Genomic DNA, 11839 nt, shown 5'->3' with positions numbered 1-11839 from the left:
TAATCATCAAGCTTCCAAAAAGTCATCTTTCCCACAGTGTACACTTGATTTTGAAGTGAAGGAGTTGTGAATTGTCATTGTCTTGAAGACTCTTGAGTGCTGATTGGCTGTGTCTGGTGGCAGAAAGTGTCCTCCATTAGAGACGGGATCAGCTCTTAAATAGCTGCGCGCGGTGGGTCTGGAAAGCAGGCTTGGAGTGGCATCCTGGCGTGAAAATCCTGCGTAAACATTGCGCTTTGCATGAAGCATAAATACATTAGGCTTTAAGCTTCCGTGAGCCTCCTCAGAGCGACGAGACCCTCCATTAATGCAAAGCTTCAATCCTTCACCTTCCTGCTGTATTAGATGTAGATGTACAGTCTTGGGTCTGCTGGCATCGCCATGGAAACTGAGGTGGAGTGAAGCGCGGTGACAGTATGCCATGAGATCCACATGCTGGAGCCAAGATGGAGACACACTTCACAGATGAGCTGATATACTGTACCACACCACTGGACAAACCACACACACACACACACATTGGGTGTTTGTTTTATAGGGACTTCACAGTAGATGTGATCTGTTTCATACTATGAACCAACACATTGTTAGAATGAATCTATTGGTACATGAAATAATTACCATTTTAGAAATTAGATGAGGTGGCATGGTGGCTCAGTGGTTGGCACTGTCATCTCACAACAAAAAAGTCGCTGGTTCGAATCCCAACTGGGCCAGTTGGCATTTCTGTGTGGAGTTTGCATGTTCTCCCCTTGTTGGTGTGGGTCTTCTCTGGGTGCTGTGGTTTTTCCCAGTTCTGGGTTGCAGATGAAAAGCCATCCGCTGTGTAAAACATATGCTGGATTAGTTGGCGGTTCACTCCGCTGTGGCGACCTCTGACCTGGTTGTAGATATGAAAATCTAAAAGTAAAAAGTATTGGCCACTCGAGCCTTTATTCATTCATTCATTTTTCTTTAGCTTAGTCTCTATTTCAGAGGTCGCCACAGCGGAATGAACCAACAACTGTTCCAGCATGTTTTTCACAGCGAATGCCCTCCCAGCCACAACCCAGTACTGGGACACACCCATACACACTCAATCAGATACTCATACACTGCAGTCGATTTAGTTAATTCACCTATAGTGAATGTCTGTGGTGTGCGTGCGTGCGTGCGTGTGTGTGTGTGTGTGTGCATGCATGCATATGTAGTTGCATGGTTGTTTGCGTGTGTGGTTGCTAGCTTGTGTGCATGCGTGTGTGTGTGTGTGGTTGCATGGTTGTGTGTGCATGTGCATGTGTGGTTGCCTGCGTGGGTGTTTGTTTGTATAAACGTGTTTGCATGGTTGCATGCGTGGTTGTGTTCGTGTGTGTGGTTGTGTGCATGCGTAGTTGCAAGCTTGTGTGTGTGTGTGTGTGCAGGGTTGTGTGTGTGTGTGTGGTTGTGTGCATACGTTGTTGCATGTGTATTTGCATGGTTGTGTGCCAGTGTGTTTGCGTGTGTGTTTGCATGCGTGCGTGGTTGTGTTTATCTGTATGTGATTGCGTGATTGCATGCGTGGTTATGTATGCATGCATGGTTATGCGTGTTTGTGGTTGCATGGTTATGTGTGTTTGTGGTTGCATGGTTGTGTGTGTTTGTGGTTGCATGGTTGCATGTGTGTGTGGTTGCAAGCTTGTGTACATGCGTGTGTGTGTGTGCGTGATTGCGCACATGGTTGTGTGTATGGTTGTGTGCGTGCATAGTTGCATGTGTAGTTGCGTGTGTATTTGAATGGTTGCGTGCATGTTGGTTTTCGTTTGTGGTTGTATTTTTTATGCATGCATGGTTGTACGTTGTTTATGATTGCGTGCGTGGTTGTGCGTGCATGGTTGTGTGCGTTTGGGGTTGCATGGTTGTGTGCATGTGTGGTTACGAACTTTTGTGCATGCTTGTGTGCGTGATCGCGTGCATGGTTGTGTGTGGTTGTGTGCGTGTGTGTTTGCATGCGTGCATGGTTGTGTTTATACGTACGTGATTTGCATGGTTGCGTCCGTGGTTGTGAATGCATGCGTGGTTGTGTGTGTGTATGCATGCATACATGCATAGTTGTGTGTGTGCATGCATGGTTGCGTGCTTGTGTGGTTGCAAGCTTGTGTATGTGTGTGTGCGTGTACTAGTGTGCGTGATGGCATGGTTGTGTGTGTGTGTGTGTGTGTGTGTTTGTGTGGTTGTGCCTTTTTAGTGTATTTAACACTATTACGCCCCATTCACACGGGGCGTCAGCATCAACGCTTTCCATTCACTTTGAAAGTGACGTCAGGCGTTGCCGAACTGCATTGTGGATCCGTCTGCGCCTCATCAGAGGCGTTGCTCGCTGCAGAAGTGGGGACTAGCTCAACTTTTCAAGTGCCGTCAGAAGCGTCAGCCAATCAGATCACTGTATGCAAATACACCAGCTAGACAGTAGCCTATTGCTGACTGAATTTCATTGGCTGATGCTTCTATGATGATCGCTTCAGCTCCAACTTCAGAAACGCCTTCAGTCAAGCGTTGATGCTGAAGCCCCGTGTGAATGGGGCGTTAACCACACATGCAACCAAGCATGTGTGGTTGCGTGGTTGCATGTTTGGTTGTGTGTACGCGTGTGTGGTTGCGTGAATGCGTGTGTGGTTGTGTTTGTACATATGTGATGGCAAGGTTGTGTGTCTGGTTGTGTATGTTCATGGTTGTTTGCCTGCGCGCGTCTGTATGCACACATAGTTGTGTGGTTACATGCATGGTTGTGTGTGTGTGTGTTTGTGGTCGCGAGCTTGTGTGTGTGTGTGTGTGGTTGCGAGCTTGTGTGCGTGCGTGTATGCATGCATGTGTGATCCCTGGTTAATAAAGGTACTAAGGGATGCCCAAACTTTGTCCTGGAGGGCCGGTGCCCTGCAAAGTTTAGGTTCCAACCACAGTTTGACAAACCTGGGCTAGCTAGTCAAGCTCTCACTAGGCTTTAAAGAAACATCCTGTGTGTTGAGGCAAGTTGGAGCTAAAATCTGCAGGACACCGACCATCCAAAACCGAGTTTGGACACCCCTGAACTAAGCTGTTAGGTGAATGAATGAATGTATAAATGAATGTGAATATGTTTGTATGACATCTGTGCAATAATCTTCACATTTACCCACTGATTTAAGCCAAAACGTTAAATATCAGTCACCAGTCTTAATTGTAATCGCTTTCAAAGCAGCTCCTGCAGGAAGATCAGGAGGCCATTAAAATAAAGAAAAATCACAAAATGAGGATCTATTTATAGCGAGTTGAGAACAATGCAGGTTTGTCCGTGTATGAAGTGAGAGACGGGGCGAAATCAAGCGAGATTTCAAGAGTGATTGGTGTGTAATTGAACGGTTGTTCTGGAAATTTCCTGCCCGAGCTCCATCATAGCTGCGATTTCATTGTAATGCATGGCTAACTCCTGCCATAGCAGGACCTAATCAGAATTAATTCAAACATGGTGGCCCGCAGAAATGAAAGCTGCTCCAAACCATCACCGTTTCGCTCTCAAGCTGAAGAGACAGCTGTCGAGGAAAACACAAGGCTTTTAAACATCAATCCAGACGCTTCCCTGTCAGACAGCAAAGCGCAGGACGTTCTGCAGAGTTAAGCGCTAGCATGTTCGCATTTCTGATCTCGCGTTATGGCAGACATTGTGTGGGTTGAGTTAATGACAGAGTGAGTTCTTCATGACACGTAACCATCTGTCAGATTCATTTAAACAATTAAAGTGCTTCGATGACCAGCTAAACTTGAACTACTGTACCATCTGTACATACAAAATACAAATATAGAAAATGGTTAATGTGCAGAACAAGCTCACGTCACTTATTCATTCATTCATTTTCTTGTCTGCTTAGTCCCTTTATTAATCCGGGGTCGCCACAGTGTAATAAACCGCCAACTTATCCAGCAAGTTTTTTACGCAGCGGATGCCCTTCCAGCCACAACCCATCTCTGGGAAACATCCACACACACATTCACACACACACTCATACACTTCGGTCAATTTAGTCTACCCAATTCACCTGTACTGCATGTCTTTGGACTATGGGGGAAACCGAAGCACCCGGAGGAAACCCACGCAAAGGCAGGGAGAACATGCAAACTCCACACAGCAACGCCAACTGAGCCGAGATTCGAACCAGCAACCTTCTTGCTGTGAGGCGACAGCACTACCTACTGCGCCACTGCCTCGCCCTCACGTCATTTAATAACACCAAAAGTCAAAGATACTCCCCGAGGTGGTTGTATTTGTTGCTAAGGAGAAAACTTGGGATTCTGTATTTACAGAAATTGAAAGAGGCTGTTAACGGTGTATTTAACCGAACTGTTGACTTGAGGGTTAAAATTGACTCTGGCACCACTTTAACAGGAGGCGTTTGGTCACTTTTTTTAAAATGGAAAAAATGTAAATGAAAGTTTTTTTCAAAAATATTTTTATAAAGGGGCGTCACGGAGTAGCAAAATCGCCTCACAGCAAGAAGGTCGTTTTTTCGAACCCCAGCTGGGTCAGTTGGCGTTTCTATGTGGAGTTTGCATGTTCTCCCCATGTTTGTTTGTGTTTTATCCGGGTGTTCCTGTTTCCCCCATAAGTCCAAAAACATGTGACATAGGTGAATTGGGTAAGCTAAATTGTCCGTAGTAAATGAGTTTGTATGGATGTTTCTCAGTACTGGGTTGCAGCTGGAAGGGCATCCGCTTCGTAAAAAAATATGTTGGATAAGTTGGCAGTTCATTCCACTGTTGCGACCCCTGATTAATAAAGGGACTAAGCCGAAAAAAAAATGAATGAATTAATTTTTTAAACATTTATTTATTAACATATTATATTATATTATATTATATTATATTATATTATATTATATTATATTATATTATATTATATTATATTATATTAGCCTTCCTGTTAATTTATTTAGAGAGCAGATTTTTTTAGCACATTTCTAAACATAATAGTTTTAATAATTAGCAATTATAGTAATTAGTAATTTCTAATAACTTATTTTATCTTTCCCATGATGACAGTAAATAATATTTTACCAGATATGTTTCAAGACACTTCTATACAGCTTAAAGTGACGTTTAAAGGCTTAACTAGGTTAATTAGGTTAACTAGGCAGGTTAGGGTAATTAGGCAAGTCATTGTATAATGACGGTTTGTTCTGTAGACTATTAAAAAAAATTGCTTAAAGGGGCTAATAATTTTGTCCTTAAAGTGGTGTTTAAAAAATTAATAACCACTTTTATTCTAGCCAAAATAAAACAAATAATACTTTCTCCCGAAGAAAAAACATTATCAGACATACTGTGAACATTTCCTTGCTCTGTTAAACATAGTTTGGGAAAAATTTTATTATATAATTTATTTATGTATCTTTATATATTAGTTATTTATATCATTATATATTAGTCATTTATTTTTTTAAACTTACACCGATTCAAAGAGAACCACAAGTCAACAGGGAGAAAAGAACGGCTTCTGTGTGAAAATTTACTGACTGAATATCAACTCTTAAAAATCTACTATTCAAAAATAAACAGGCAGATTTAAAATACAGTAAAACAACTTAAATCTGTTAAATGTGTCAATCTGATGGTGGTTGAGTTTGCAGCTGGATATTATTAAGAGTTTGCTGACAGGAACAGTGAACAGCTCCGCCAGAGCACGTCTGAAGCTCATATGCAAGTTCATTTTACATTCTATGGCAAAAACACCATTGAGCCTCACTAGATCCTCCTGTATACAGTAGTTGCGCATCCGTTATAAAACACTTACAGGACATTAATTTGGAAAACTATGCAGATATATTTAATTGTTCACACAAAAATACACAAAGAGAGACTTTCGCTTTCACTTGCACAGTTTGTGAATGAACAGCCTTGCGTCTTCTAGTTGCAGACACGATCATGAGGCTGTTTTTGTGCCGATTTTGAAGAAATCAATCAGAGAACAGGAGAAAGTGCATTACTTCGATCATTTTAATCTAGCATATTATAATGCAATCCAAAAATTATAGTATATTACTGAGAGTTAATTTTAATGGCACGGCCCACCTGAAGGATCTCTGGTTCTCTAAAGCCCACGGTTGAGAATCTCTGCCCTAAAAGACTTAAGACTATCATGTATAAAAAATATACAGTTGAAGTCAGAATTATTTACCCCTTTGAATTATTAGCCCCCATATTTATTTTTTCCCCAATTTCTGTTTAACGGAGAGCAGAGTTTTAATAGTTTTAATTACTCATTTCTAATAACCGATTTATTTTATCTTTGCCATGATGACAGTAAATAATATTTGACTAGATATTTTTCAAGACTCTTCTATACAGCGTAAAGCGACTTTTAAATGCTCAATTTGGTTAACTAGGTCAACTAGGCAGGTTAGGGTAATTAGGCAAGTTTTATAATGATGGTTTGTTCTGTAGACTATCGAAAAAATATATAGCTTAAAGGGCCATGAAACCCCCTCGTTTCAGCAGGGTGTTTTCACACCTCTACTTTGGAAAAAGTCAGAAAAGTGGGCGTGTCCAGCTCTGTTTAGGGGGGAGTGTCGGAGGAACTAAAGTGGGAGGGTGTGGGAGTGTCTATTTGGGCATGCGCGAGTTTCAGTCAAAATACTCAATCACACACACAGTAGAAAGTGATGGTGTTTAAAATACATGGACATCTGTAGTCGAATTATTTGCCAAATTATTAAATGGTGGACTTTAACTGCAGTTTGGCTCTTTTATTCAGGGAATTCATTCATGCCCCTCACGACAAACGAGATATTTGATTCGAGGATCTGCTCTAAGCGTGTATTTTCATGTAATGTTTGATACCGCACGGCGAATGAGAGAAAAAAAAACTTCCGCATTTTCCAGAAACTTAGATGCACACGGCAGGTAGCGTCAGAAAGCCACGTGTGTTATTCCGGTCACTAAATGTGGTTAAAAACCCTACACGAGGTTAAAGTTTGGTTGTGGTCCTAACATGTTACGGTGCAATAGTTAACTTAGTTCGATACGAACAAACTGAATAAACAAAGAGCACTGGTCGCTCACTTACCAAATCTGTAGAGACATGACAATCCACAGCAACTAGAGCCGCGTCTTTATGAAGAGAATACTACAAGTGTATTCGATCTCAGCGTTTGCAGATGAGAACAGCTCTCAGGTAAACAATAATCCTCCTTAGACACGTAAGTTATTGTTGTCGAGCGTCGCGTACACTGTTAATCCACACGTGAGTCTCTCACAGAGAGAAAAAAGAAAACGAAACTTAACGGCAGCAAACTATAAAAGCAACACTTCACGCTTGTTTTGCCAATACAACGTGGCGTCCATGTCGTGTAAACACAGAAATGAATATTAATGAAGTTGCACAATAGAGCGCGCTGATTGGTTTGAACCAAGCCTTACTCATGCATTAATGCAACAGACTGTAAGACGTAATAAGACTCACTCTGGCACAGACGCCCAGTCTGCACGCTGGAATACAACGCTATTGTGTCATGACCGTGACGCAGCTTCAAAAATTAGTTTCAAACAGGAAGTACGAATTTGCTTGAAATAACGCAAAAACAACCAATTTACACTTTTTAGTGAAATATAGGTTTCTTAAGTGTTTTGAGCAGTGTGGGACACATATACGACTGTCAACAGCTCAAAAAATGTGTTTTGGTGTTTCGTGACCCTTTAAAGGGGCTAATAATGTTGTCCTTAAAATTGTGTTTAAAAAATTAATAACTGCTTTTTTTAGCTGAAATAAAACAAATAATACTTTCTTCAGAAGAAAAAATATTATCAGACACACTGTGAAAGTTTCTTTGCTCTGTTAAACATAACTTGTGAAATATTTAAAAAAGAAAAAAATTAAAGGGGGCTAATAATTCTTCAACTGTATATATAATTAAATAACAGAAAAACTCAATTTTAGTTAATATAAGTCATTTCAACTTTTTCAAAAGGAGTGAGGGGCAGAAAACAAGCTCCCATAATGCAATCTAAATACATAAACCATCACAGAACACAGGAAATTGTTCATCTCAATTTTACTTATTTTTCGTATGATACACTTGTCTACAATTCTGACTAGAATTCGCACAAGGATGTTCACCAAAGTTTTTTTTTAGACATGATCTTGTTGACTTGACCTCTCCATTGTTATCAGTTATCATCATGAATCTCCTCCGCACAAAAAAACAAAGCTAAGTCAACAAATCTTAGATGAATCATTTAAGACATCTTTCCCAGCGGACAGCGACCAGAAAGAGCATTAACTCCTCCTCAGGTCCTGTCAGGTCTCGATAGGCTGATTAAATATGGCAGGGGTTATTGGAAATGTTCAGAGTTCAATTTCAGACCTGCGTTCTGGTTCAGAGAGCTCCATTTCGCGAGGAGAAGAGCCCATCCAGAGTGCCATTCCTCCTTGAGCCCTGTGCAGATCTCAGAATTCATTTCCAGCCCAGGAATTTCATAAAAACACTTCAATATTACAGAGGTATTGATATTGACTCAGAGACTTAGGCTGGCTGGAGAAAAAAGCCCGCAGCTTGTTTGGGTCCTTCACGACTGTAAGTGTGACCGGGTTATTGCTGGAGTTTTTTTCAGCATAAGAGAAGTCAGACAAATTTCACCACGCGCCTGTTTTGAATGCACTGTTTGATTACAGAAGATGTATGAACATAAACATGGTTATGAAACAGTTCTCACATTTGATGGCTGCATATTATTAATAGTTATTGTTTCACACATTGTAAAATATCTTTGGTTCCACGCAATTACTTCATGTTGTCCCAACACAAATGGGTTAATTTAAATGAATTAAAACAATTAAGTCGTCCTCCAATACAATGACAAAATCTTGTTTTGTAAACAAATTTCAGGTGAAGCACCAACAGTTTTGACGAGTCTAATTCATTATTGAATGAGTATGTTTACATGGAAACCAATAATCCAAGTTTAATACTCTGATTAAGAGTCTATGCAAACAGGAATTTTCGTTTAACTTAATCCACCTGACAAATGTCTTGTCGTTGATCCCAGTTGTAAGAGCAGCAACTAATAACTTGACTTCAAGTTGATTATTCGGAAAAGTGGCAGAAGGTAGATTTTCCTCCATCTATCCAGTTTTGTGCTTTTTTTTATCTGAATTGTATTAGTCAAGTTAAAGTTTATTTGTTCAAAAGTATGTATTCTGTCATAAAAACATGTCTAAATAATAATAAAAATACACTAATAATTTTAATAATTACAATCGCAATAATAACATTATTATTATTATTATTATTATTATTATTATTAATAATAATAATAATAATAATATTATTATAATTACTTACAGTACTAGAACTCTAACACTTATCTATTCATCCAGTTTTGTGTATTTCATTTTTAATAATTTACATTTACATTTAGTCATTTAGCAGACGCTTTTATCCAAAGCGACTTACAAATGAGGACAAGGAAGCAATTTACACAACTAAGAGCAACAATGAATAAGTACTAAAGGCAAGTTTCAGGTCTGTAAAGTCTAAGAAGGGAAGTGTTAGTAGTTTTTTTTTTTTTTTTTTTTTTTTTTTTTTTTTTTTTTTTTTGTACAATTAGTGTGATATTCAAAGAGGCAATTGCAGCTTAGGAAGTGAAGTGGAGACTAAATAGTTGAGTTTTTAGTCGTTTCTTGAAAATAGCGAGTGACTCTGCTGTTCTGATGCAGTTAGGGAGTTCATTCCACCAACTGGGCAGATTGAGCGTGAGCGTTCGCGAAAGTGATTTTTTCCCTCTTTGGGATGGAACCACGAGGCGACGTTCATTCACAGAACGCAAGTTTCTGGAGGGCACATAGATCTGCAGAAGTGAGTGCAGATAAGAAGGTGCTAGGCCAGAAGTCACTTTGTAGGCAAACATCAGAGTTTTGAATTTGATGCGAGCAGCAACTGGCAGCCAGTGCAAACGGACTAGCAGCGGAGTGACATGTGCTCGTTTAGGTTCATTGAAGACAACTCGTGCTGCTGCATTCTGGAGCAGTTGAAGAGGCTTGATAGAGTTAGCTGGAAGCCCAGCTAGTAGAGAGTTGCAGTAATCCAGTTTGGAGAGAACAAGAGCTTGAACAAGGAGTTGAGCTGCATGTTCAGATAAGAAGGGTCGGATCTTTCTGATGTTATAGAGTGCAAATCTGCACGATCGAGCAGTTCTAGAAATGTGGTCAGAGAAGTTTAGTTGGTCATCAATCGTTACTCCAAGGCTTTTCACCATTTTGGATGCAGTAATGGTTGCCCCATCCATCTGGATTGAAAAGTTATGGTGTAGAGTCGGGTTGGCAGAAACTACAAGCATTTCCGTTTTTGCGAGGTTCAGCTGAAGATGATGATCTTTCATCCAGTGTGAAATATCCAACAGGCAGGCTGAGATACGAGCTGGAACCGAGGGATCATCAGGATGAAAAGAGAGGTATAGCTGGGTGTCATCAGCATAGCAGTGGTAGGAGAATCCATGTCTCTGGATGACTGGTCCTAGAGATGATGTGTAGATGGAGAAGAGAAGTGGCCCAAGAACAGAGCCTTGAGGTACCCCAGTGTTTAGATGCTGTAGGTTGGACACCTCTCCCCTCCAAGACACCCTGAATGACCTGTCAGAGAGGTAAGATCTAAACCATTGTATAACAGTGCCCGCAACGCCCAGTGACTCAAGCGTAGATAGCAGGATCTGGTGGTTGACAGTGTCAAAAGCAGCTGACAAGTCCAGCAAAATGAGGACTGATGATTTAGAGTCTGCTTTAGCCAGTCTGAGATCCTCCACGACCGAGAGCAGGGCAGTCTCAGTTGAGTGGCCTTTCTTAAAGCCGGATTGCTTGTTGTCCATGAGATTGTTTTGAGTAAGAAAGTCCAGGACTTGATTGAACACTACTTTCTCCAGAATCTTGGCCATGAATGGAAGCAGGGATACTGGTCTGTAGTTTTCAAGTAGCGTATGGTCCAGGTTGGGTTTCTTTAGCAGTGGGGTTACCCTAGCCTGCTTAAATGTAGTGGGGAATAAACCAGAGTCAAGAGATGTGTTAATTATGTGAGTCAGTGTTGGTATGACTGCAGGAGAGATGGCTTGCAAGAGATGAGAGGGAATGGGATCGAGTGGACAGGTGGTTGCATGGCTAGATAGCACAAGTTTGGACACCTCAGACTCAGAGAGCTGAGAAAAAGAGGTGAGTGTGTGTGGTGTTGGTGTTGTATCTTGCGTGTTTGTTGTAGGTGCAGCAAATTGAGCACTGATTTTTGCAGTTTTGGTGCAGAAGAATGTAGCAAAGTCATCAGTAGTAAGTGTGGAGGATGCGGGTGGAGGAGGAGGATAGAGGAGGGAGGAAAATGTTTTAAAAAGTAGGCGAGGATTAGTGGCATTGTTGATTTTCAGACGGTAATACGTCTGCTTTGCAGAAGTAACCTCAGCTGAGAAAGAGGACAGAAGAGTTTGGTATGTTAAGAGATGTGCAGGATTTTTAGTTTTCCGCCAAATTCTCTCTGCAGCCCGAAGTTTTGAGCGATGCTCACGGAGAGCATCCGAGAGCCAGGGTGCAGGAGGACTGGCACGGGCTGGCCTGGATGCAAGAGGACATAATCGGTCTAGACATGATGCTAGTGTGGAGCAGAGTGTATTAGTGGCACTGTTCGAATCAAGTGCAGTGAGTTTGCGAGATGGAGGAAGAGAGTCTGAAACAATGGTGGATAGTCTATTGGGTGAGAGAGATCGTAGGTTTCTGCGAAAGGTAACCAGTGTTGGAGTGTGTGGCGGCTCAGGAGTAATGTGGATGTTGAGAGACAGAAGGAAATGTTTAGATATTTGTAGTGGAGTTACTATTGTTTGA

At 41.0% G+C, this 11839-nt stretch overlaps 1 protein-coding gene across 4 annotated transcripts in view; it reads left to right on the top strand.

The window, feature by feature from the left end:
• LOC100333709 (leucine-rich repeat transmembrane neuronal protein 4) overlaps positions 1-11839 on the top strand; it is a 464907-nt gene that overhangs the window by 381312 nt on the left and 71756 nt on the right. The gene's annotated exons all lie outside the window — the stretch shown is intronic.

The sequence above is a fragment of the Danio rerio genome, chromosome 8 (genome assembly GCF_052040795.2).
Source record: "Danio rerio strain M-AB ecotype USA chromosome 8, GRCz13ab, whole genome shotgun sequence".
NCBI classification, from domain to species: Eukaryota; Metazoa; Chordata; class Actinopteri; order Cypriniformes; family Danionidae; genus Danio; species Danio rerio.
The sequence above is the reverse complement of the archived record's forward strand: the minus strand, read 5'-3'. Positions and strand labels throughout refer to the sequence as shown.